The following is a 27,126-nucleotide window of genomic DNA, read 5'->3' as shown; positions in this document are numbered from 1 at the left end:
GGTAGAATCTTTCATGGCAAGAAACAGAGCCAGATTGGGGCACTATGTTATTTTTAGGAGATTATGGTTTTCTGCATGCTACTATCCCTATGTTGTCCATTTCCCATTTCCAACCTCCTGCTGAAGAAGGTCTCAAAGCCAGAATGAAACTGCTAAATCATCAGATTTCAGCATGCGAGGATTATATGTGTATCCCTCAATTCAATTTTATTCACTACTCTCTCACTGTAAACTTTGGCAAGTTCACTAAAACAAAATGTTCTAGAAAAAATATTTTCACCAATCACTCACCGTTCCTTTCCAAGGAGACAGTTTTATTCAGGAATCAATATTTTACAGCATCCACACACACTCCTGTTTTTCTTTGACCATGAAAAAAGGCAATCAGAATTTCACTCGCCAACTCTTTCCATATCAACCATCTTAGCTAAAATGCCTCTTTGAACCTATTGCTTGAGCCATCAACCAGTCAAATAGCTTCTAGTTGTTTCCTGGTCACCTGATAATTATCATGCACACTTCCCTGCAGGCATGCCTTCCTCTTAGTGTACATGCTCAGCACAAACTTTCAATCAGCAAAAACATTTACAGATTTTAAATAGTCATGCTATTTATTGTTATCACTTCCCAGTCTAACTTGCACACCTCCAAACCTCATCTCTTTAATTTGAACACTGTACAAACTCACCCTAACTCAAGAGTTCTCCGTGCACCAGGGACATATATAGCACTGTCTCCATTTTCTAAAATAATTTTAGTCTAATCAGCATCTTTCTTCATGGCACTGATGACAATAACCCATAGATAAGACAACCCTAGTTTATTGATGGGGATTTCAAGTAAACATTTTTCAATTTATATATGAGTGTATTGGTATTCACTTCATTGAGAAATATGCTAAGGATGAGGAAAAGTGATTATTTTCTCTGAGAGTCGACTATAGTGGAAAAGTGATTAAGTTTTACACCTGTAGTATTTCCTGAAATGGAAGAGGGTAGGGGTATGATACGCAATGCTTACTAGGGTTAGAGGTCAGGGAGTATATTTCTAAAAGGACTGAAGAGGAGGGGCATCGGTTCATTGGATGTGGTAGGGTCTTGTTGCTTGAGACTCCTTTTTGCAAGCAAGTGCAAAATTAAATGTTTCTTGAGGTCTTTCTACTATAGCGGGCCTGCCTTATATGGGGAGTTTGTTTTGGTGGTTAGTTACAGAAAAGATTTTCTTTTTATCCCACTCTGAAAGGAGGAGTAGCCTAATGGTTAGTGCCCACTACAGCTCCTTGTGACTGTGGGCAAGTCATCCCAGTGGCATAGCCAGAAGGCAATTTTTGGGTGGGCCAACAGGTTGGATGGGTGGGCACTAGAGTTGCCAACTTTTTGAAAGAGAAAAAAAACAGTCACCTAATGAACCCATGCTTTGTCCTTAACCCACCCCATGCTCTACCTCTACCTCACTTCCAATTACTTCAATGAGGGTATCAGTGGAGGCTTCAGTGGCCAGTTGAGAGCTAAGGGAAGTACAAGAGACTACACTATTCTTCAGCCATCATTGAGACACAGTCCTCCAACACACATATGGTAATGAAGCCAAATACATTCCGCATCCAGAGAACCTCCTGGCCTTCCACCAACAATGGATGCAGAGCAGAGCAAGGACATTTCCCTATAAAGCTCACCATACAAAGACATTTTGGTAATCTCAATAATAGACATATTGCAAAGTAATTTAAAAAAATCTATAAACAAAAAGTCAGAATCTAGAGCAAATCTACCATGCCAGCACTAACTTCCAAAACAAGGATCCTACCTATGAAAAGGTAGTGCCCTAAATATCACAGTGGAACCCTAAAACAGCGATACATCTATCGAGAAAACTGAACAAGCCAAATGACTACAGAATGCTACATAGAATCTTCATGGTCAGAATACCTCAGGGTCACACACACACAAAACAAATGCCAAATACACAAACTCTATAAATATAAATTAAACTGAAACCCCAAGAAGCCAGACCTTGCATGTAGTACAACATTAGAGAAACAAGAAAGGCATTTCCTCCTGTGCAAATTATAAAGATAGCACATGCCAGAGATGGTGTTTGGGGGGGGGGGGTGTGTAGGGAGGTGCAACTAAGGCAATTGTGCTTGGCTTTCTAGCCAGAGAGCCCCAAGCCTGCCAGAAGCTGAAGAAGGTGCAGCCTGGTAATGGGCTTTGGGGTCCTGTCCCAGATTCCTTCCCTGGGCCCCAGCCATATCTGACATATACCAAATCTGGCATATTCTAATCACAAAATAGAAAATAATATTTTGTACCTTTTTGTTGTCTGGTCATTTTATTTTTCAAATCATATCGGTCCCAGTCTCTGGTTTCTGCTGCCCTCTGTCTTTCCTGTCCATTTGACATTTCTTCTGTCTCCATGTCACCATCTATCTTCCATCTCTGTGTCCACACATTTCCTTGTCCAGCATCTCCCCTGTGTTCATATCCCCATATCCATCATCATTCCTTTCTGCACCCATGTACCCCATTGCCCAGCATCTCCCTTCTGTGTTCCTCTTCTCCCCCTTGTCTGGTATCTCCCCTCTGTGTCCATTGTATCTCTATTCCTGTATCTCCCCCTCCCCCAACCATTGTATCTCTATTCCCATATCTCCCTCCCCACCCCATGTTGGGCATTGCCCCTCTGTGCCCATATGCCATCCCAATACAGCATCTCACCTGTGTCCCTGTCCCCATGCTCCCACCCAATGCCCATCTCCCTTCTGTTTCTCTATACCTCTCTAGGACCCATTTCTCCTTCCCTCACATCAGTGTGTTCCTCTCCTCTCTGACCCCACCCCAACCAGCTCCTCTCCTCCTCTCTTCCCTGAATGTCACTCGATCCAGTCCCCAAAGGGACCCTTCTGTTGTGGCAATAATAGTAGCAGAGGCTCTTGGAATGTTGTACACCAAAGCCAGCTCTCCAAAACTTCCACGATTATCATAACGCCAACACAGTGGGCCTGATTATCTCTAGTTACATAAATATCATGCAATCCTCTTTCAATTTCATCATCTCCCTCATCAATGACGTGTTCCTAAGGTTTTACTCTGTGCTCCAGAACCTGAGAGAGCTGCTCCTGATCAAGGTTTTTGAAGAGAAGAATATCTTTACAGGCATGATAGGCATCCTGAAGTCTGCATCGTTGCTCATCTGTTTTTGGATGAACCACCCTGGTTCTGTCTCTCCCTCCTCTTCATCTGGGTTAAAGGCTTCAGCACAAACTGAAACTCTTCTGCTGAATCTGTTGATAACTGGTGGTTCAAAGTCGGAATCATTGTCGTCCTCGTCCCTTTCTTCTCCATCGCCGTTGGATTCTGTCTGCATGGGCTCGGTATCGAAGTTCACCCCCTCCGTAAGAGTTTTGAGGCCTCCCCCTGCGCCATCGTGCTCCCGGTTCTCCTTTAGATGCATGAAATACTAAATAGCAAAGTCCACCAGTTCTGCTGGTCGCTGACGCTGCACCTCCACCGTGTAGCCCTGCAACAAGTCCATCAACCCATGCGAAATTCGGGATCTCGATATCCATCGTCCCCTCCGGTTTACCCCGATTCCCTCCACACGCTCGCTCAGTCACACATGCACACTCGCCAACGGAAGGGAGATGTAAACCTCGTCAAAACAAATAAAACAAAACAAAACAAGGATTTAAATGCTATAATAAAACAAACAAACAAAAAACAAAATAAAGGTTTCTTCTCCCCCCTCCCCCAACCCTGAGAACTGGCTGCCCGAGAGCAAGAGAGAGAGAGACCGTCCTGCCCCTCGGCCCGACGCTGGCGCTATAAACAAGGGGAGGGAAGGGAAAAGGTGCTGTGCTGGACAAGCAGGAGGTTGGAAGGAAGGAAGGAAGAGATGGGATGTTTTGGCTGGGGGGATGTATGCTTCTGGGTGGGCCTGAAACAAAACTGGGTGGGCCGGGGCCTACTCAGGCCCACCCGTAGCTACGCCCCTGAGTCATCCAAACCTCCATTTCCCCAGCTACAGAAGCTTAGATTGTGAGCCTTCTGGGAACAGAACAAAAAAAGTACCTGCATATAATGTGTACAGTGCTGTATATGTCTGGTAGCACTATAGAAATTATTATTAGTAGTGGGCTCAATATCCCTTTTCTGCTTGGATTGGGAAATTTTCTACTTAGTCATGTTGCTCTGCGTTCCTTCACAAAAGCGCAGAAAGGACGACTATGTTACTTTTCCCCTCTACTGTGGCTTAGTGTTTGGTGTCATGTTTGGCCTTTGGATTTGCTACAAGCATGGAGGCTTATCTAATTATCTCTCACGTTCTGAAAGACTTGTTTCTGATTTCTATTAAGCAATACAATATTCCTCTTTTAGGTCTTCGGGCCCTCTACTGGGGCATCAGACTGTCAACCGTTGCCATTGAGGCTGAGATAGTAATCCATGCCATGCCATTTAATTGTGTGTCCCCTGGTCTTTGCACTTTTTGAAAGAGTGAAAAATCGATTAACTTTTACCTGTTCTACACCACTTAGGATTTTATAGACCTCAATCATATCCCCTCTCAGCCGTCTCTTTTCCAAGCTGAAAGGCCCTAACCTCTTTAGCCTTTCCTCATACAGGAGGAGTTCCATCCCCTCTATCATTTTGATCGCTCTTTTTTTAACCTTTTCTAAATCCGCTATATCTTTTTTGAGATACGGCGACCAGAATTGAATGCAGTACTCAAGATGAGATTACACCATGGAGCGATACAGAGGTATTATAATATTCTAGGTCTTATTTTGCATCCCTTTCTTAATAATTCCTAGCATCCTGTTTGATTTTTGGCCACCACCGCACACTGTGCAGAAGATTTCAGCGTATTGTCTACAATGACACCTAGATCTCTTTCTTGAGTGCTGACTCCTAAGGTGGACCCTAGAATCAGGTAAGTACAATTTGGATTGAGTATTTTTAGTGCTATAATTGTCTTTTGCCTACGTTTGATTTATTCTTGCTGTACACCGCCTTGAGTGAATTCCTTCAAAAGGCAATAAATAAATACTACTACTACTACTAATAATAATAATTTAAAGCTCAGAAAAGATTACTGTATAATAGATCTGGTACTGCTGTGTGAGAACACAAAGCATGCAAATGTGTGTCGTTATATGTATTCTGTGTGTGCACAGAGCATGTTCATGTGCTTTCTAATGTTTCCATAGGATACATCTCCATCCTTTTATTACCTCTTCCCCTAGAGACGATGCAGTGTCTTCTGATATTAAGATTACTCATAGCCCCAGCTGCAGTTGCCAAACACAAAACAGTGGGTCAAAGGGTCTGCAATAAAGTGCAGGAGCTGCCAGGGATGCTCACGGTGGCCTTGATTAAAAGGCTGAGGGGCAGGTGAGGTTTGCTACAGATGTGTTCAGTCAGCTGTTCCCCATTGTGTGCATTGACTGGCCTAAATAGCCCCAATTTGTGCATACAACGGAGTTGGGGGACAAATGTTTTAAATATATCTTTAGGATCTGCATACAATGTGCAGTATGTGGGTTAGCTCTCCGATTTCCCACTAGATTTACTGCAGCATGTCAAATAAATCCTGATAACTTGGAATAGACCACACCTCATGTTCAAGGTAACTGACAATAGATGTGAGCCTGTACCTCTGGTCCTCAAGCTCCTGAGAGGTACACATATGCAACGTATTTTAATTATATGACCCAGCTTCTCCCTGCCTGTTCCAGTCCATCTGCTCCAGCTTGTTCCAATCTATCTGATCCAGCTTCTCCCTGCTTGTTCCAATCCATCTGCTCCAGCTTGTTCCAGTCCACCTGATCCACTCGTTCCAGTCTGTCTGCTCCAGCTTGTTCCAATCTGCCTGATCCAGCTTCTCCCTGCTTGTTCCAATCCATCTGCTCCAGCTTGTTCCAGTCCGCCTGATCCAGCCCATTCCAGTCCGTCTGCTCCAGCTTGTTCCAGCTTACTCCAATCCTGCTGCTGTGCTCTCTTCTGCTCCAAATTATTCCAGCTTGTTCCAGTCCTGCTGCTATGCTCTCCACCGCACTCACCTGTTCCTGCCTGCCTGCCTACTAGCCAATCAACCAACATGCCTGCTTGTCAGCCCTTCAACTTGCTTGCTTGTCTGCCCATCAACAACCTGCCTGCCTCCTAGCCTGCACAACTACCTACCTACCTCCCTGCCTGCCTGCTGTTCCAGTTTAAGCCTCCAATCTGGCTTTCCTGCCCTATCTGTTGCTTAACACCTTAGTCATTACATATGCACCCATAATCACCTCAGTCACTACTTATGGCCCCCTTACACATTCTCTTCCTTGCCCTGTCCCTTCCCAATCTTTTCCCCCTCCCCCCACCGCTGTATACCGCACGAACTCACTGCCCATCCATGTCCCCTCCAGTCCTGCTCACTACTGCAATACCCTACCCACCCTTGTCCCCCACCACCTCACCATCTCTACTGTCCTCCTCCTCCTTTCTAGCTCTCAACCTTCAACACCTCCTTCCTGCTATGATCCCTTCCCCATTCCTCTTAAGCGCATCCCTTCTTCGTCGCCTTCGTTGCCCTACCTCCTCCACCCTCCTCCGCACTCGCTCCTTCTTCTGCTATCCGCAGGAGACATCAATCCCAACCCAGGTCCCCCACACCTGTCCTCGTCTCATCCATGCAAACATTTCCGCGATGTCTCCAATCTCATCTCCATTCCCCTCCTCCCCCCTTCCTCCCTCCTCTTCTCGTGTGCCCTGTGGAATGCCCACTCGATCTGCAACAAACTTTCCTTCACCCATGATCTCTTCATCTCCCGTTCCCTTCAACTGCTCGCCCTAACTGAAACCTGTCTCACCCCTGACGACTCTGCCTCAGTCGCAGCCCTATGCCATGGAGGTTATCTTTTCTCCCATTCTCCCCGCCCAGCTGGCTGTGGTGGTGGCATAGGGTTACTACTTTCGCCCTCCTGCAGTTTTCAACCTCTCCTCCTACCTCAGTCTCACTGCTTCTCATCCTTTGAAGTTCACTCCATCCGTCTATTCTACCCGCTGCCACTCAGAGTTGCAGTCATTTACCGCCCCCTTGGTAAGTCCCTCTCTTCCTTCCTAACCGACTTCGATGCCTGGCTCTCCGTTTTTCTTGAGCCCTCATCCCCATCCCTCGTTCTTGGGGACTTTAACATACACACTGATAATCCATCCGACTCATACGCTTCTCAGTTCCTCACTCTAACCTCCTCCTTCAACCTCCAACTGAGCTCCACCACCCCTACTCACCAATCTGGCCACTGTCTTGACCTCGTCCTCTCCTCTACCTGCTCACCTTCCAATTTCTGCGCCTCAGCTCTTCCTCTCTCTGACCATCACCTGATCACCTTCACACTTCATCACCCTCCCCCTCAATCCCGCCCAACACTAACCACTACTTCCAGGAATCTCCAGGGTGTCGACCCTCCCACCTTATCCTCTGGTATCTCTGATCTCCTCCCTTCCATCATGTCCTCCGGGTCTGTTGACGAGGCTGTCTCCACTTACAATGCCACTCTCTCCTCTGCTCTGGACGCCCTTGCACCATCCACCTCCCGTCCCACAAGGCGTACTAATCCCCAACCCTGGCAGACCCCTTGCACCCGATACCTTCGCTCCTGCGCCCGATCGGCTGAACGCCTCTGGAGGAAATCTCGCACCCATACTGATTTCATTCACTACAAATTCATGCTATCCTCCTTCCAGTTCTCCCTATTCCTCGCCAAACAGGACAATTACACCCAATTGACTAATTCCCTCAGCTCTAACCCTCGTCGTCTCTTCGCCACCCTTAACTCCCTCCTCAAAGTGCCCTCCGCTCCCCCCCCACTCTGTCCTCAGTCACTAGCTGACTACTTCCGCGACAAGGTGCAGAAGATCAACCTCGAATTCACCACCAAACCATCTCCTCCTCTTCACCCTGTAACCCACTCCGTCAACCAATCAACCCAGGCCTCCTTCTCCTCTTTTCCTGATATCACCGAAGAGGAAACTGCCCATCTTCTTTCCTCCTCGAAATGCACCACCTGTTCCTCAGACCCCATCCCCACCAACTTACTTAACACCATCTCTCCTACTGTCACCCCCCCATCTGTCATATCCTCAACCTCTCCCTCTCCACTGCAGCTGTCCCTGACACCTTCAAGCATGCTGTAGTCACACCACTCCTCAAAAACCATCACTTGAACCTACCTGTCCCTCCAACTACCGCCCCATTTTCCTCCTACCCTTCCTCTCCAAGATACTTGAACGTGCCGTTCACAGCCGTTGCCTTGACTTTCTCTCCTCTCATGCCATCCTCAATCCGCTTCAATCCGGCTTTCGCCCCCTACACTCGACAGAAACGGCACTATCTAAAGTCTGCAATGACCTGTTCCTTGCCAAATCCAAAGGTCACTACTCCATCCTCATCCTTCTCGACCTATCCGCCACTTTTGACACTGTCAATCACAAGTTTCTTCTTGCCACACTGTCCTCATTTGGTTCCAGGGCTCTGTCCTCTCCCTTGTTCTCCTCTTATCTCTCCCACCGTACCTTCAGAGTACATTCTCATGGCTCTTCCTCCACCCCCATCCCACTGTTGGCGTTCCTCAGGGATCTGTCCTTGGACCCCTTCTTTTTTCAATGTATACCTCTTCCATGGGCTCCCTGATCTCATCTCATGGTTTCCAATATCATCTTTATGCTGATGACACCCAGCTTTATCTCTCCATACCAGACATCACTGCGGATACCCAGGCCAAAGTATCGGCCTGCTTATCCGACATTGCTGCCTGGATGTCCAACCGCCACCTGAAACTGAACATGGCCAAGAACGAGCTTATTGTCTTCCCACCCAAACCCACTTCTCCTCTCCCTCCACTCTCTATCTCAGTTGATAACACACTCATCGTCCCCGTCTCATCTGCCCGCAACCTCGGAGTCATCTTCGACTCCTCTCTCTCCTTCTCTGCGCATATCCAGCAGATAGCCAAGACCTGTTGCTTCTTCCTCTATAACATTAGCAAAATTCGTCCTTTCCTCTCTGAGCACACCACCCGAACTCTCATTCACTCTCTCATTACCTCTCGCCTTGACTACTGCAACCTACTCCTCACTGGCCTCCCACTTAGCCATCTATCCCCCCTTCAGTCCGTTCAGAACTCTGCTGCACGTCTTATCTTCCACCTGGACTGATATACTCATATCACCTCTCTCCTCAAATCACTTCACTGGCTTCCGATCAGGTACCGCATACAGTTCAGGCTTCTGCTACTAACCTATAAATGCACTCGATCTGCAGCCCCTCCTTACCTCTCTACCCTCATCTCCCCTTACGTTCCTATCCGTAACCTCCGCTCTCAAGACAAATCCTTCCTTTCAGTACCCTTCTCCACCACCGCCAACTCCAGGCTCCGCCCTTTCTGCCTCGCCTCATCCCATGCTTTGAATAAACTCCCTGAGCCCATACGCCAGGCCCCCTCCCTGCCCATCTTCAAATCCTTGCTCAAAACCCACCTCTTCAATGTCGCCTTCGGCACCTAACCACTATACCTCTATTCAAAAAATCTAGCCTGCCCCTACTTGACATTTCATCCTTTAGATTGTAAGCTCCTTTGAGCAGGGACTGTCCTTTTTTGTTAAACTGTATAGCGCTGTATAACCCTAGTAGTGCTATAGAAATGTTAAGTAGTAGTAGTAAAAGACTGGTGTACTGGTTTATAAACTTTCTTAAAGATAGCTCATATTATATGATCAGTTATTTTGATTGAGACTTACTACACACAGTCAAATCAAATACCCCCAAAATCAAGCAAATTTCAACCCATTACCCCTGAGCTCTGATCAGAACCTTCCATCTAGCATCTCCCCCTTTCTCTTTCCACTCTTCCATGCAGCATCTCTCTTATTTATTTCCTTGTCCTTCCATCCAGCATCACTCCTCCTTCTCTCTCTATCCTTTCATTCAGCATCTTCCCTCTCTCTCCCTCCCCATTCCATCCAGTATCTCCCCTTCTCTCTCTCCCCTCCCATGTCTACCCTCACATTTTTGTAAAGGCCAACTGAAACTGGGTTGTTGACGAAACCAAAGTGCTACCGAAATTGTCTAAACACTTTTGGCAGAAACAGAAACTGCAGCTGAAACTTATTGCCTGGTTTCAGCCAAAACCAAAACTGAAAACTAAAGTTTGGTAGTGTGACTGTGAACCAGTGAGGCCCACTGAGGATTGTCAGAGCCTGCAGTCAGCAGCCTTCTGCTAAATCCACAGGAGATTATTACCCTCCAGTCCCATGAACTGCAAGCACAGGCTGACAACTGGGAGAACCATTTTAGCAGGGACTTCTCAACAAGTCTGGCACATTTATGATCCCAAGACAATACAGATGTAATTAAATATCCTCTGAGACAGGAACTTTGTGAGAAGGTGTAAACAAAAATAAAAATATAATGATTAGCAGCTTTTTATGCTTACCCAAAATGTGCACAAGTAACAAGAGAAAGTAGTATTGAGATGCTTCCCATTTTGTAGTTAGTTATAAAACTGATTAAAGACAAGCATGATGTATATTCTTCTTAAAATAGGGTAAAGGAGTCCAAACACTGGTCTATACTGTGGACATTATACCAGCCTGACGCACAATCCAGAATAAAAAAGTCCATTGATGTTACTAAATGCAAGGAGTATATGCTCTGAAATATTAACATCAAGAGGAATACATTTCTCAAATTCTTTGCTAATATATCAGCTTCATGTCATTGTAATGTAATTTCCCTTCTAACACTATAAGCTGACCAGTATGTGTGCTTGAAAACAATCACTGCATGTTCCTTTCTCGTAGAATCTAGCTGCTGCACACCACATGTTTGATTAAAACGCTGCATCTTCATCATACCCAACAGAGTTTGAAAATTCTTTAGAATTACCCAAATAGTACCCAAGCCAAAATATATGTAAAAATGTAAATAATGAAAGACCATATTTTACCTCCAAGCAAAATAGCCTCCCCACACATGTACCTCAGCTAATAACAAACTAACCCCCCCTTTTACAAAGTTGCGCTAGCGGCTGCTGGAGTGTTAATACCGACACAGCCCATTCAAAGTGAATGGACTCTGTCAGCAGTGTCCTGTGGCTTTGTAAAAAAAAAAAAAAGGGGGGGAGGTAAAAGCTACAGTGCTTTTACAGTGGCTGACTTTGCACCACATTTGGAGTGACATCTGATGTCATATCTCCGCAGAGAGGGTAATTCCTAAGGAGTTTATCATCCCAAATTCCTGCTAAACTTTTGTATCAAAAGCATTTATTTTGAGCACTATTTACCATATAAACTACTACACAAGATCATAACTGCATTACTTGCAATCACATTACACATACCAAAAAAAAATGCAAAGAGTGGCTCCCCCCTCTCGACTACTACTACTACTACTACTACTATTTAACATTTATAAAGCACTACCAGGGTTACGCAGCACTGTACAATCTAACAAAAAAGGACAGTCCCTGTTCAAAGGAGCTTACAATCTAAAGGACAAAAAAGTGCAGTCAATGAAATTGGGGGCAGTCTAGATTTCCTGGATAGAGGTACAATGGTTAGGTGCCGAAAGCGACATTGAAGAGGTGGGCTTTGAGCAAGGATTTGAAGATGGGCAGGGAGGGGGCTTGGCGTATGGGCTCAGGGAGTTTATTCCAAGCATAGGGTGAGGTGAGGCAGAAAGGGCGGAGCCTGGAGTTGGTGGTGGTGGAGAAGGGTACTGAGAGGAGGGATTTGTCCTGTGAGCGGAGGTTACGGGTAGGAGCGTAAGGGGAGATGAGGGTAGAGAGGTAATGAGGGGCTGCAGATCGAGTGCATTTGTAGGTTAGTAGGAGAAGCTTGAACTGTATGCGGTACCTGATCGGAAGCCAGTGAAGTGACTTGAGGAGAGGGGTGATATGAGCATATCGGTCTATAAGACGGGCAGCAGAGTTCTGAACGGATTGAAGGGGGGATAGATGGTTAAGTGGGAGGCCAGTAAGGAGGAGGTTGCAGTAGTCAAGGCGAGAGGTGATGAGAGAGTGAATGAGAGTTCGGGTGGTGTGCTCGGAGAAGAAGGGGCGAATTTTGCTGATGTTATAAAGAAAGAAGCGACAGGTCTTGGCTGTCTGCTGGATATGGGCAGAGAAGGAGAGGGAGGAGTCGAAGATGACTCCGAGGTTGCGGGCAGATGAGACGGGGACGATGAGGATGTTGTCGACTGAAATAGAGAGTGGAGGGAGAGGAGAAGTGGGTTTGGGTGGAAAGACAATGAGCTCGGTCTTGGCCATGTTCAGTTTCAGGTGGCGGTTGGACATCCAGGCAGCAATGTTGGATAAGCAGGCTGATACTTTGGCCTGGGTTTCCGCAGTGATGTCTGGTGTGGAGAGGTAAAGCTGGGTGTCGTCAGCATAAAGATGGTATTGGAAACCATGAGATGAGATCAGCGAGCCCAGGGAAGAGGTGTAGATTGAAAAAAGAAGGGGTCCAAGGACAGATCCCTGAGGAACTCCAACAGAGAGTGGGGTGGGGGTGGAGGAAGATCCATGAGAATGTACTCTGAAGGTACAGTGGGAGAGATAAGAGGAGAACCAGGAGAGGACAGCGCCCTGGAACCCAAATGAGGATAGTGCAGCAAGAAGTAAATTATGATTGACAGTGTCAAAAGCGGTGGATAGGTCGAGGAGGATAAGGATGGAGTAGTGACCCTTTGGATTTGGCAAGGAACAGGTCATTACAGACTTTAGTGAGTGCCGTTTCTGTCGAGTGTAGAGGGCGAAAACCGGATTGAAGCGGATCGAGGATGGCATGAGAGGAGAGAAAATCAAGGCAGCAGCTGTGAACGGCGCGTTCAAGTATCTTGGAGAGGAAGGGTAGGAGAGAGATGGGGCGGTAGTTGGAAGGACAGGTAGGGTCTAGTGATGGTTTTTTGAGAAGTGGTGTGACTACAGCATGCTTCAAGGTGTCAGGGATAGTTGCAGTGGAGACAGAGAGTTTGAGGATATGACAGATGGGGGGGTGGTGACAGTAGGAGAGATGGTGTTTAGTAAGTTGGTGAGGATGGGATCAGAGGAACAGGTGGTGCATTTCGAGGAGGAAAGAAGGTGGGCGGTTTCCTCCTTGGTGATATCAGGAAAAGAGGAGAAGGAGGCCTGGGTTGGTTGGTTGAAGGAGTGGGTTAAAGGGTGAAGAGGAGGAGGTGGCTTGGTAGTGAATTTGAGGTTGATCTTCTGCACCTTGTCACGGAAGTAGTCAGCTAGTGATTGAGGAGAGACTGAGGGGGGGTGGGAGCAGAGGGCACTTTGAGGAGGGAGTTAAGGGTGGCAAAGAGACGACGAGGGTTGGAGCCAAGAGAATTAGTCAATTGGGTGTAATAATCCTGTTTGGCAAGGAATAGGGAGGACTGGAAGGAGGATAGCATGAATTTGTAATGAATGAAGTCGGTATGGGTGTGAAATTTCCTCCAGAGGCGTTCGGCAGATCGGGCGCAGGAGCGAAGGTATCGGATGCAAGGTATCAGCCAGGGCTGGGGATTAGTACGCCTTGTGGGACGGGAGATGGATGGTGCAAGTATGTCCAGAGCAGTGGAGAGAGTGGCATTGTAAGCAGAGACAGCCTTGTCAACAGACTCGGAGGACATGATGGAAGGGAGGAGATTAGAGATACAAGAGGATAAGGTGGGAGGGTCGACAGCCTGGAGATTCCTAAAAGTAGTGGTTAGTGTTGGGCAGGACTGAGGGGGAGGGTGATGAAGTGTGAAGGTGATCAGGTGATGATCAGAGAGAGGAAGAGCAGAGGTGCAGAAATTGGAGGGTGAACAGGTAGAGGAGAGGACGAGGTCAAGACAATGGCCATCTTGGTGAGTAGGGGTGGTGGAGCACAGCTGGAAGTTGAAGGAGGATGTCAGAGTGAGGAACTGAGAAGCGTAGGAGTCGGATGTTTCATCAGCGTGTATGTTAAAGTCTCCAAGAATGAGGGATGGAGATGAGGGTACAATCATTGGTGGTCTAGTGGTATAGTCAGGGCAGGAGTGAGCCCCAGTCACTCTTGCCCTTGTCATCTCTACTCTCAAAATGGCTGTTGTGACCTCTTGTGGCAGTCTCACAAGATTGCCACTAGAGGTCAAGGCAGCCATTTTGAGAGCAGAGCCAGCATGGGCAGGAGCGACTGGATCACTCCTGCCCTGATTACACCTCTGCTGGGGACTGTAAGATAGGATTGAGGAGGGCAGCTACTTGGGGGGGGGGGGGGGGGGGGGGGGGGGGGAGAAAGGCAACTCCTGTTGGGAGGGGGAGGGAGGGAGACAAACAGGTCAAAGCACAAATTATCAAATCAGTTTCCAACGAAAATGCACTGTCATTTTAGCTGAAACTGACTGTAGCCTTTCGACCATAACCAAGCAGGACAGAAAATGGATTTTGAGACAGTTTTGGCACCAACACCATAACCAAAACCGAAACTCGGTCAGCCTCCACATCTTTGTTCCCTCCAGCTCTTGCTGCTGTTTCTCGAAACCAGCAGCAGCAGCAGCAGCACAAGCTGAAGCAGTCTCAGGGCCAAAGTCTTCATAAGGTAATGCTGAGAAGTGACTTTGTGGACAGGAGAGGTTGCATGTTCAGAATTCCTCTTCCTGCTCCTTGGAACCTCTGGAGTGAGACCCACATCTCCTCCTAGGGATGCAAGAGATTGAAATCCAGACCCTTAAACTGACTCCTTCCTTTGTGTTCCCCCCTCCCCCCATTAGTCTAGAGGTAGGACAGGATGTACAGAAAGGGTGAGGTAGAGTACAAAAGTGGTACACAAGGTCACTTGAATATGTATATATCATAATTTCTCAGAATCATAACACTCTCAATAACTGAAAGATTTTAAAAAATAATTTGAATAAAATGTTCCTTCCGTCAATATTTTTTGATTAAGGTATAAAAGAGAAGTATTTTCCCTTTCTTCTTTTCGGGTTTGCTTTTCTTAAACTTTTTAGTTCATGTAGCTCTCTTAGAACAGTGGAAATTATTCCCTTCTCCCAACCCTACTGACCACTTCTAGTTGTACATAAAGCAGAGAAAGACTGAGAACCCTTTTGGTGTGAGGTTGTATAATTTCTTTGGGGACCTTTCATTCTGTTTGCAATAGTTGAAAGACATGAGAGGCATGGAGAAGGCTCTTTTTTATTCTGAGGCACCAGGGAGTCCAGCTGTGCAGGCAGAAATCCTACCTTACATACATATCAAAACCCTGAAAATACTCCAGTCATCAAATAAACTGTATGGCAATGCTTATGTTCTTATATTTAATGCTGTAATTGTCTATTGTCTATGTTTGGCTTATTCTTGCTGGACACCACCTTGTATGAATTTAGTTCACTTTCAGCTTCTATGATACCATTGCCATACAGTTAGAAAGTCCATCAAGACCAGTATCCTGTTTCCAACAGTGGCCAATCCAGGCTTATGGACTTTTCTTTTAGGAAATTATCCAAACCTTTTTTAAACCCTGCAAATATAACTGCTTTTACCACATTCTCTGGCAATGAATTCCAGAGTTTAATTCTCGCTAAGGGGCCCTTTTATTAAGCCGTGTAAGTGTCTACATGCATCCAACGTGCGCCAAAATGGAGTTATCGCCCAATTACTGCATGGCTCTTGTGGTAATTTCATTTTTGGCATGCATCCGATACGCACATCTGAAAAATATTTGTTATTTTTGGGCATTCGTAACAGACGCGCGCCAAGATTCTTTACCTCTAGGTCAATGGCTAGCAGCAAGGTCTCAGAGCCAAAATGGACGTGCGGCAATTTCGATTTTGCTGCAAGTCCATTTTCGGAAAAAAAGGCCTTTTTTACAGGCGCGCTGAAAAATGGATTGGCCTACACTACCGCAAACCATTTTTCAGCATGCCTTAGTAAAAGGACCCCTAAGTTAAGAAATATTTTCTGTGATTCATTTCAGATGTACTACTTAGTAGTTTCTTTGCGTGTCCCCTAGTCCTAGTATTTTTGGAAAGAGTAAACAAGTGATTCACGTCTACCTTTACCGCTCCACTCAGTATCTTATGTCCCTTCAGCCATCTCCAAGCTGAAGAGCCCTAGCCATTGTAGCCTTTCCTCAAAGGAAAATCGTCCCATCCCCTTTATCATTTTAGTCGCCCTTCTCTGTAACTTTTTTGATTCCACTCATTTTTTTTTTTAGATGTGACCAGAACTGCACACAGTATTCAAGGTGCAGTCACACCATGGAACAATAAAAAGGCATTATAAAATTCTAATTTTTACTTTCCATTCCTTTCCTAATAATACCTAACATTCTATTTGCTTTCTTAGCCACCGCTGCACATGATTGTACAATATGCTATTTACAGCATCAACACAATGTACAATGAAACATCTTTATAGGCAGCATGAAGTGTAAGTGAAGGTGGAACAGATTGCGATAAGAGACAGTAACAGGAGTTTGAAAATAATGGTGACTAGCTAAAGGAAAAAATTGCAGATGAAGTCATAAAAGGTGTAGGAAAATGATTTCAGCTAGAGTAAGAATGGATAAACAAGTCTTGCTACAGTATGTGCAGCTGGTGTTAGTTCTTATGTTTGTGACTAGCTATAGTAGTTAGTTGCTTCACCCATTAAAGGCTTGGAGAAGAGCCAAATTTTCATCTACTTCCTGAAGTAGACACAGTCTTGCTTTATGCAAAACCTTTCTGAGAGTGTGTTTCCACAATGTGAAGGCTACTCCAGAGAAGGCTCATTGCATAATTTCGTTTGGAGAGGGTGTGTTTCAGGATATTCCTTGGGAGGATAAAGAAAAGGGAGGCGATGGATTTGATACACTGCCTTTCTGTGGTTACAATCAAAGTGGTTTATATATTATACACAGGGACTTATTTTGTACCTGGAGCAATGGAGAATTAAATGACTTGCCAAGAGTCCCAAGGACCTGCAGTGGGAATTTAACCCTGCTCCCTTGATTCTCAGGCCACTGCACTAACCATTAGGTTTCTTCTCTACTTTTGATAAAGCCTTCTCCTAAATAGGCTGGGTCATTGAATAGAAATCAGAGAGGGTGTTGGGGTGAGGATGTTGGGGGGGGGGGCTGTCTGTAGGGGGAGCAAGATTAGGGATGTTATGAGTCCAGACTTTGTGTTCATTGCTAAAGGGGGGGGGGCATAAGAGGGGAAGGAGTGAGAGGTATTTTCCACTGTTGACTTGATATTTGAATTTTTGGAATGTTGACATTGTTAACTGTTTTGATGGTGGTGAAACCCCCCACAATACAAATTGTGTTAAAGTAAGGAAGCTTTTGACAGTCCCTCATGAGAGACTCCTGAGTAAATTAAAGAGCCATGGGATGGGAAGCAGTATCCTATTGTGGACTGATAACTGGTTAAAAGATTTAAAAAAAACCAGAGAGTAGGGTTAAATGGCCTTGCAAGAACGGAAGACTGGGCATGCATGGCAGATGACATTTAATGTAGACAAATGCAAAGTGATGCACATAGGGGAAAATAACTGAATTCACTACCCAGGAAAATGATCTACTGTCCCTGTGGACAAGACAGTCACCAAAAAAAAGCAAAAGTATAAGTCCAGTAGTGCTATAAAAATTATAACTATAATATCATCACATTTTTCTTCTCTCTAATCTCTTTGTTATTCTCCATCACCCTTCCCCCATCTTACTCATGTCTCCTTGGCATTCCCTGCTTATAAGGTCAGAGAAGCTTATTTCTTCATAAAACTGGTTTAGCTGCTTTTGTGACTATAGCAGAAACTTTTCCTGATACACAGCTGGAAAAATAATTCCCTCCCTCTCCCAGTACCATGACAGCAAAGCAAATATCTGTATTCTAGGACCACTCTCACCCCATCTATGTCCTACCAACCCAGGAAGAAAATCTACGTACTGTACTTAATCCTAGCTAGTCACACTCATCATTTAGCTTCCAACATTAAATTCAGAACAAAAAAACACTTTTTTCTCTATTTCTCCATATCTGCCCTGCAATGGCACAAGAAAGCAAGTGCTTCAGTAAAAATAGGCACTTGCTTCCTTTTGCCATTGCAGGGCATAAGAACATAAGAATAGCTGTACTGGGTCAGACCAATAGTCCATCTAGCCCAGCATCCTGCTTCCAACAGTGGCCAATCCTGGTTACAAGTACCTTCGAAAGCTAATCAAGAAATGTATTAAGTTATGTCTAATAAAAAAGGTATCATCTTATTTTCTTTTCCATGTTTTATTTCTATTGATTACCTTTAAAAGTGGACTAACACGGCTACCACACCTCTCTACTCAAGTACCTGGCAGAAACCCAATTAGTAGCAACGTTCCATGCTACTAGTCCCAGGGCAAGCAGCGTCTTCCCCCATGTCCATCTCAATAACAGACTATGGACTTTTCCTACAGGAAATTGTCCAAAACCTTTTTGAACCTAGATACACTAACCGCTGTTACCACATCCTCCAGCAGCGAGTTTCAGAGCTTAACTATTCTTTGAGTGAAAAAAATATTTCCTCCTATTTGTTTTAAAAGTATTTCTATGTAATTTAATTGAGTGTCCCCTGGTCTTTGCACTTTGAAAGAGTGAAAATTTGATTTACTTCTACCCTTTCCATACCACTCAGGATTTTTATAGGCAATCATATCTCCCCTCAGCCATCTCTTTTCCAAGCTGAAGAGCCCTAACCTCTTTAGCCTTTCCTCATATGAGAGGAACTCCATCTCCTTTATCATTTTGGTCACTCTTTGAACTTTTTCTAATTCTGCTTTTTTTTTTTTAGATACAGCGGCCAGAACTGAACGCAATACTCACGATGAGGTTGCACCATGGAGCAATACAAAGGCATTATAAAATTCTTGGTCTTATTTTGCATACCTTTCCTAATAATTTCTAGCATCCTGTTCGCTTTTTTGGCCGCAGCTGTACACTGGGCAGAAGATTCCAGCGTATTGTCTACAATGACACCTAGATCTTTTTCTTGAGTGCTGACTCCTAAGGTGGCAGATACATAGAGGGAAGAAAATGTATCAGAACTGCACAGCCACAAATTTGCACCCAATCCCAGCTATGATAACTTTTACGCCAGTTTGGCAGAATGTTTTATTTGATAAATATAATATAATGCAAACATTTGTAGAGCAGCCCTCAGTTTAGGTGCTTCCAATGCTACCAATCCTATAACAGCATCTTGCCACCAAGGTTCCATTGTAGCATACTAGCATAATAAATGTTGTCATTGGTGTGCCTACATTTAGGCATGCCCTCTTAAGGTATGTCAATGTGAGGCATAACTTGGCGGGTCTACATGTGCCAAGTGATGGTCTGCAGCATAAAATACTAGAGCCCGTCCTCATTTGGATGAACGTTATGTGAGAATGGTTGCTGCATTATGTTTTGTCTTGTATCCCTCCTGCAGCAGAATATTTGAGTCTTTTTACCCTACAGGGTTATGAATGCTATGTAAGAAAGTGTATGATTTTGTTTTATGTAGGTCCTGTGCTTATTTTTCGTAATTTGTATCTTCTGTCTTATATGCTGGTCTTTTGTCCTTTCCTTTATTTTAATGGAGCTATTTTTATGTTGCTTGTTTTCTATTTTTAATTAATTTTTATATTATACATTGTAAACTGATTAGACTTCAGAAAAAACAGCACCAGGGGCCTTAAAAATGGGGACACAGTTCTTTAATCACACACCTTTATAAGACAGTCTTCAAAAAGACCCGACATGGGCCTTGTTTTGGCGCACAGCGCCTGCGTCAGGGGTCACGATGGTAGCAAGAAGAATGTGCAGATAAACTCAGCAGAAATATCGGATGCTAGGTGTGGCAACGATATATGTTCCTCCACACGTATTAAAATAGTAATGCTCTCCTTCAAGATTGGAGTCCAAAAGATTAATCCAAAGGTTTAATCTTTTGGACAGATAGTTAGGGACTCCAGTGTGAAGGGCTTTACAAGACAGACACAAGATCTTAAATTGAACTTGCTGACGACTGGGAGCCAATGAAGAGACTTCAACAAAGGTATACAATGATTAAACCGATTAGCATCACAAAGAAAGCAAACTGCTATATTCTGCAATGTTTGTAAATGCTTTAATTATGTTTGAGAAAGACCTGCATAGACTGCAAATGAGAAATGATGAAGGCATGGTCCAGAGTATGCAATGCTGAAAATTTCAATAGTTTCTTTAGAGGACACAACTTTTGGAGAGCTAAAAATCAAGACTCTAATACTTTGGAAACTTGCTTATCAAAGGATACTCAAGTATCAGACAGATTCGACAATTGTAACCGGAGAATCAAAGAGAGCAGGATTAAGGGCCATTTGATGATCAGAAAACCAGGTTGCCATGGTCTTAAGAGATAATTGAAAATTAAGGAAATCTGGAGAGGAGAGAATAATAACTGGACAAACTAACAAAATATCATCAGCGTACATGTTTGAAGATAAACTATATTCCTGAATTATTGTGAGTAAAGAACTGATTAAAATATTAGAGTAATGGTGAAAGAAGGGAACCCTGGAGGATACCACAGGAGGAGTGGATTGTTGATGTTGAAGAAGATGTTTTAATGAAAAAAGAACAGTCGGACAAAAAAGAGGAAAACCAGGAAAAATATTTCCCTGATAGGCCTATTTCATCTGAATGAGCCAAGAGCAGTGAGCGGTTGATAAGATCAAAAGCTGCAGATAAGTCAAGAGAAACTAAGAAGACAACCTTACCAGTTTCAAACATAGAGTGAATTTCGCTCAAAAGAGCAGTGCCGATAGTGTCTGTACTATGGCCTTTCTGAAAATCTGATTGTTTTGGATGCAGAACATGTAACTTGGTTGACAAAAGCAATCAACAAAACTGGTCAAACATAGAGGCTGTGCCCCCAAATGGACTTCCGATGGTGCCAGCACCTATTTTTCATGGAATCTGTCACATTTAAAATATGCACTGGTGCTGGCGACAGTCTGCTCTCTCTGGTCCCCCCATGCCCTCAACCTGGCTATGCTACTGCTCAAACACCAAACAGTCAGTCAGTTTTGACAGAAAGCACAAGTTAGAAATAGGCTGGTAGGTCTTTGGTTGAGAGGGATCATGACTGGCTTGTATGAGGATGGGACAAATCAAGGCTGTCTTTATACTGCCTCGCTTTAAATGCATTGGGATGCATTGCTGCTACTAAACTCCCTACAACTCTTTTTTTTTTTCTTTCTTTTGCTTTTTTGCTTCTCTGCTTACTGCTGCTAGAGTGACCACGATTTTCCTTGCTTTGTTTTGAGTGTACTGGAGGAATGGTTGCGCGGAGTGGTGGAGGTGGTGTTCTTCTGCCTGAGGTGATCTGGGTAGACTCACTCCCACTACAACCTTTGTTTAGTTCTGCCTGCTTTATGCTCTTTACCTGCTGCTTGCTTTGTTGTGAATGCAATGGGATGACCCTGGGAACTCATCAGTCAGAATCGAAGAGAAACGGGAGACCGTCCCAGGATAGAGACAAGATGGCCCCCACCCACCTCACCCCCACCTCGCTGCCCAGCCAACTGAACTAGCAGTGGTGAGAAGAGATCTTGCAGCAGACAGCAGACACAGCAGAAACCCACGAAAGGCACCACATGAGGGAAAAGACTCTTTGTTTGCTGCATGCAGAGTGACCTACTAACAACCTTTCTAGTTACCACTTGGAGAGGCAACAAAACCTCATCTAATTCCCAGAACGCGGACTAGGTACTCAGCCTGTGCAGACGTTTAAGTTGAACTGTTGAGAAAAGAGCTGAAGGATGAATAAACCTCACTTGGATGGTAACTAAAATCGCTATTCAAGTTAACTCCTTGTTTAGTTACATGCTTTGCTACACACTGACTAGATACTTGAAATAACCGTCAAGATCAGCATTATACCTAATCTATTAGGGTACAAGAATTGAATTATTCAACAGTATCTAGCCCAGTATCTCTCTTCTATAACTTATGTAGATTACAATCTCCCATCAATCTGCACTGCTTATCGTCTAAGCTGCACTACTTATACTATACTGCGCATACTGCACTGTTCACTGAACACGTTGCATTAATAACACTGCACTGCGCACACTGTACTGCTTACATCGCACTGCATTTAATGAATGCACTATGTACTGCTTACTGTTTAAATTGTATTGCTTATAATGCACTGCTTACTGTTTAAAATTGTATTGCTTATTCTGCACTGCTGATACTGTAATGGTTACACACAAATTATAACCACTGTATTGCTTAAATTGCACCACGTATACCATACTGCCTACTGCCTAAGATGCACTGTTATACTGCAATGCTTGAACCATATCGCTAACACTGTACCGCGCATACTGTACTGTTTACTGTCAAAACTGCACACAAATCACAACCAACATGAACACCAAAAAACTATTCATAATAATCTATTTCCTCCCCCTAATCTACCATGCTTGGACCACCCACAATGTAAATAACAACCTACCCACGATACACATACCCTACAGACAACCCACTTACAACTCACCAGAACAAAAGAATAATAAGTACATAAGTACATAAGTAATGCCATACTGGGAAAAGACCAAGGGTCCATCGAGCCCAGCATCCTGTCCACGACAGCGGCCAATTCAGGCCAAGGGCACCTGGCAAGCTTCCCAAACGTACAAACATTCTATACATGTTATTCCTGGAGTTGTGGATGTTTCCCAAGTCCATTTAGTAGCGGTTTATGGACTTGTCCTTTAGGAAACTGTCCAACCCCTTTTTAAACTCTGCTAAGCTAACCGCCTTCACCACTTTCTCCGGCAACAAATTCCAGAGTTTAATTATACGTTGGGTGAAGAAAAAGTTTCTCCGATTTGTTTTAAATTTACTACACTGTAGTTTCATCGCATGCCCCCTAGTCCTAGTATTTTTGGAAAGCGTGAACAGACGCTTCACATCCACCTGTTCCACTCCACTCATTATTTTATATACCTCTATCATGTCTCCCCTCAGCCGTCTCTTCTCCAAGCTGAATAGCCCTAGCCTCCTTAATCTTTCTTAATAGGGAAGTCGTCCCATCCCCGCTATCATTTTAGTCATCCTTCGCTGCACCTTTTCCAATACTACTATATCTTTCTTGAGATGCGGCGACCAGAATTGAACACAATACTCAAGGTGCGGTCGCACCATGGAGCGATACAACGGCATTATAACATCCTCACACCTGTTTTCCATACCTTTCCTAATAATACCCAACATTCTATTCGCTTTCCTAGTCGAAGCAGCACACTGAGCAAAAGGTTTCAGCGTATTATTGACGATGACACCCAGATCCCTTTCTTGGTCCGTAACTCCTAACGTGGAACCTTGCATGACGTAGCTATAATTCAGGTTCTTTTTTCCCACATGCATCACCTTGCACTTGCTCACATTAAACGTCATCTGCCATTTAGCCGCCCAGTCTCCCAGTCTCGTAAGGTCCTCTTGTAATTTTTCACAATCCTGTCGTGATTTAACAACTTTGAATAACTTTGTGTCATCAGCAAATTTAATTACCTCGCTAGTTACTCCCATCTCTAAATCATTTATAAATATATTAAAAAGCAGTAGTCCTAGCACAGACCCCTGAGGAACCCCACTAACTACCCTTCTCCATTGTGAATACTTACCATTTAACCCCACTCTCTGTTTCCTATCCTTCAACCAGTTTTTAATCCACAATAGGACATTTCCTCCTATCCCATGACCCTCCAATTTCCTCTGTAGCCTTTCATGAGGTACCTTGTCAAACGCCTTTTGAAAATCCAGATACACAATATCAACCGGTTCCCCTTTGTCCACATGTTTGTTTACTCCTTCAAAGAATTGAAGTAAATTGGTCAGGCAAGATTTCCCCACACAAAAGCTGTGCTGACTTGGTCTCAGTAATCCATGTCCTCGGATGTGCTCTGTAATTTTGTTTTTAATAATAGCCTCTACCATTTTCCCCGGCACTGACGTCAGACTCACCGGTCTATAATTTCCCGGATCTACCCTGGAGCCTTTTTAAAAAATCGGCCACCCTCCAATCTTCCGGTACCACGCTTGATTTTAAGGATAAGTTGCATATCACTAGCAGTAGCTCCGCAAGCTCATTTTTCAGTTCTATCAGTACTCTAGGATGAATACCATCCGGTCCAGGAGATTTGCTACTCTTCAGTTTGCTGAACTGCCCCATTATGTCCTCCAGGTTTACCGTGAAGTCAGTTAGTTTCTCCGACTCGTCCGCTTGAAATACCATTTCCGACACCGGTATCCCACCCAAATCTTCCTCGGTGAAGACCGAAGCAAAGAATTCATTCAGTCTCTCCGCTACGTCTTTGTCTTCCTTGATCGCCCCTTTTACCCCTCGGTTATCTGTGCCTTGCATTTGCTTTGACACTCCTTATGCTGCTTCTTGTTATTTTCAGACGCAGGGCCGTGCCTAGGGTCTCTGGCACACACTCTTTCCAATGTGATACCCGCAAGTGAACCTTCGAGAGTAGCCCCCACACTCTGGAATGCACTCCCTGAAAGGCTTCACTTAACACAAGACTGTCTCTTCAGGAAGCAGGTGAAAGCTTGGCTCTTCAACCAGGCCTTTAACGGAAGAAATAAATGACACTGGCTTCACATATTATATAGCAGCAGGGCCGTGCCTAGGGTCTCTGGCGCCCCCCTGCAGACTATCAGTTGGCGCCCACCCCCCATGAAAATGATCACGCCCCCCCCCCGGTGAAAATGATCACGCCTCCCCCTCGATGAAAATGATCGCTCACCACTTGCCACACTGACTGGAATTGTCAGCAATATTCTTAGAAACAAATTGCTATACATTGCAAAATAAGATAGCAGATGTAAATTCTCAAAGTGGACATATTCCAAACACTAAAATGAAAATAAAATGATTTTTTTCTACCTTTGTTGTCTGGTGACTTTCTTTTTCTGATCATGCTGGCCCAGTATCTGATTCTGCTGCTATCTGTCCTCTTAACTCCGTTTCCAGGGCTTCCTTTCCATTTATTTCTTTCCTTTCCTCCTTTCTTCTTCATTTCTGGTCCTCAGCTTCTGCCTATTTTCTTCATCCATGTGCAGTTTTTCTCCTCTCTTCCTTTTCCCTCATTTCATCTCCTTCATCTCTCTTCCCTCCCCTCTATGTCCAGCAATTTCCAGCTCTCTCCCTGAGCCCTGCCCTCCCATCCATGCTCCTCTGTCCCCTGCCCCCTCCATTCATCCCTATCCAGCAATTCCCCTCTCTCCCTTAGCCCTGCCCTGCAATTCATATCCATCCATGCCCATCTGTCCCCTCCATTCATCCCTATCCAGCAATTCCCCTTTCTCCCTGAGCCCTGCCCTCCCAATCCATGCCCATCCATGCTCCTCTGTCCCCTGCCCCCTCCATTCATCCTTTTCCAGCAATTCCCCTCGCTCCCCTCGCCCTGCCCCTCCCATCCATGCTCCTCTGTCACCCTCCATTAATCCCTATCCAGCAATTCCCCTCTCTCCCTTCCATGATCCCCCCTCGTATCCATGCTCCTCTCTCTCCTCTCGCTCCCATGTCCCATCATGTCCCAGTTGGCCTGGCCTGACCTGGCCCGCCCTCTTCTCCCCTCCCCCTTCGCATCCATGCTCTCATCTCTCCCCTGCCCTCCCGCTCCCATTGCTCAACTTCCCGCCCTCTTCTCCCCCACCCCCAACATCCCTTTTCTTTTTTTTTTTCTTTTTAAATTTACCTCCGTGGCAGCGCAGTGTCAGTGAAGGAGGCGGCGCTCCCAATGTCTCTAGCCTTCCCTTCGCTGTGTTCCGCCTTCTTCTGACATCATTACGTCAGAAGAAGGCGGAACACAGCGAAGGGAAGGCTGGAGGCGGCGCTCCCGACGTCTCTAGCCTTCCCTTCGCTGTGTTCCGCCTTCTTCTGACGTCATTACGTCAGAAGAAGGCGGAACACAGCGAAGGGAAAATGACATCAGAAGAAGGCGGAACACAGCGAAGGGAAGGCTAGAGACGTCGGGAGCGCCGCCTCCTTCACTGACGCTGCGCTGCCACGAAGGTAAATTTAAAAAGAAAAAAAAAAGAAAAGGGATGTTGGGGGGGGGGGAAGAAGAGGGCAGGAAGTTGAACAATGGGAGCGGGAGGGCGAGCGAGGTGAGCATGGTGCGGCGGTGCCCCCCAGAGGGAAGCGCCCCCTGCCATGCTTACCTCGCTTACCGTGTTGGCACGGCCCTGCTTGCGGAGCTACTGCTAGTGATATGCAACATCCTTAAAATCGAGCGTGGTACCAGAAGATTGAAGGGTGGCCAATGTAACGCCGATTTTTTAAAAAGGCTCCAGGGGGAGATCCTGGAAATAAACAACTAAAAGGAAAAACAAATACTTACGGATACAATCAACAGAAAGAGAAGAAAGGAAACAACAAAACTAAAAATCAAGAAAACAGGCAACTAATAAAAATCAACACATCTGCGACCCAGACTGAATCGTACCATCCAATCCAATTGGGATACGTTAACGCCTGGTCAGTAGTAAACAAAACAGATATAATAACAGACTGGATCACTACGGACAAACTTGACATCCTATTTATCACTGAAACCTGGATCCACAACCTTAAGGATCCCATAATCCTAGACTTATGCCCACCAGGATACAAAATTACCCACTGGACAAGAAACGGGAAGAGAGGAGGTGGTATAGCCATTATATACAAATCTGAATTCACTATTACCACCACAGCTGAATCCATCCTACCTCAACTCGAAATTGCATCGGTAAGAATCAATCACCCAAACCTGCAGGAAAACCTGAACACAATCCTACTCTACAGACCGCCAGGGAGCTGGCAAGACACTCAAACACACTTTATGGACTTCATTTCAAACACATGCGTCTCAACATCAAGTCTTATCATAATAGGCAATATCAACCTGCACTTGGAAGATCTTACCTTAAGAAGTATCCAAGAATGCAAGGAATTCCTACAATTATGGGATCTTCATGTACCAAATGCACAACCGACACACAAGAAAGGACACACACTAGATATTATCGTATACAAATTTGATCCAGACCTAAACCTTATACTAGAAGACACAAAATGGATACCCACACCATGGTCTGACC

At 44.9% G+C, this 27,126-nt stretch overlaps 1 pseudogene; it reads right to left on the bottom strand.

Annotated features, from left to right (window-relative positions):
* Positions 1-469: 469 nt before the first annotated feature.
* LOC115472545 overlaps positions 470-27,126 on the bottom strand; it is a 42,633-nt pseudogene continuing 15,976 nt past the window's right edge.

This window comes from Microcaecilia unicolor, chromosome 6 (assembly GCF_901765095.1).
Source record: "Microcaecilia unicolor chromosome 6, aMicUni1.1, whole genome shotgun sequence".
NCBI classification, from domain to species: Eukaryota; Metazoa; Chordata; class Amphibia; order Gymnophiona; family Siphonopidae; genus Microcaecilia; species Microcaecilia unicolor.
Note: the sequence above shows the minus strand (reverse complement) of the source record. Positions and strands in the feature narration are given on the sequence as shown.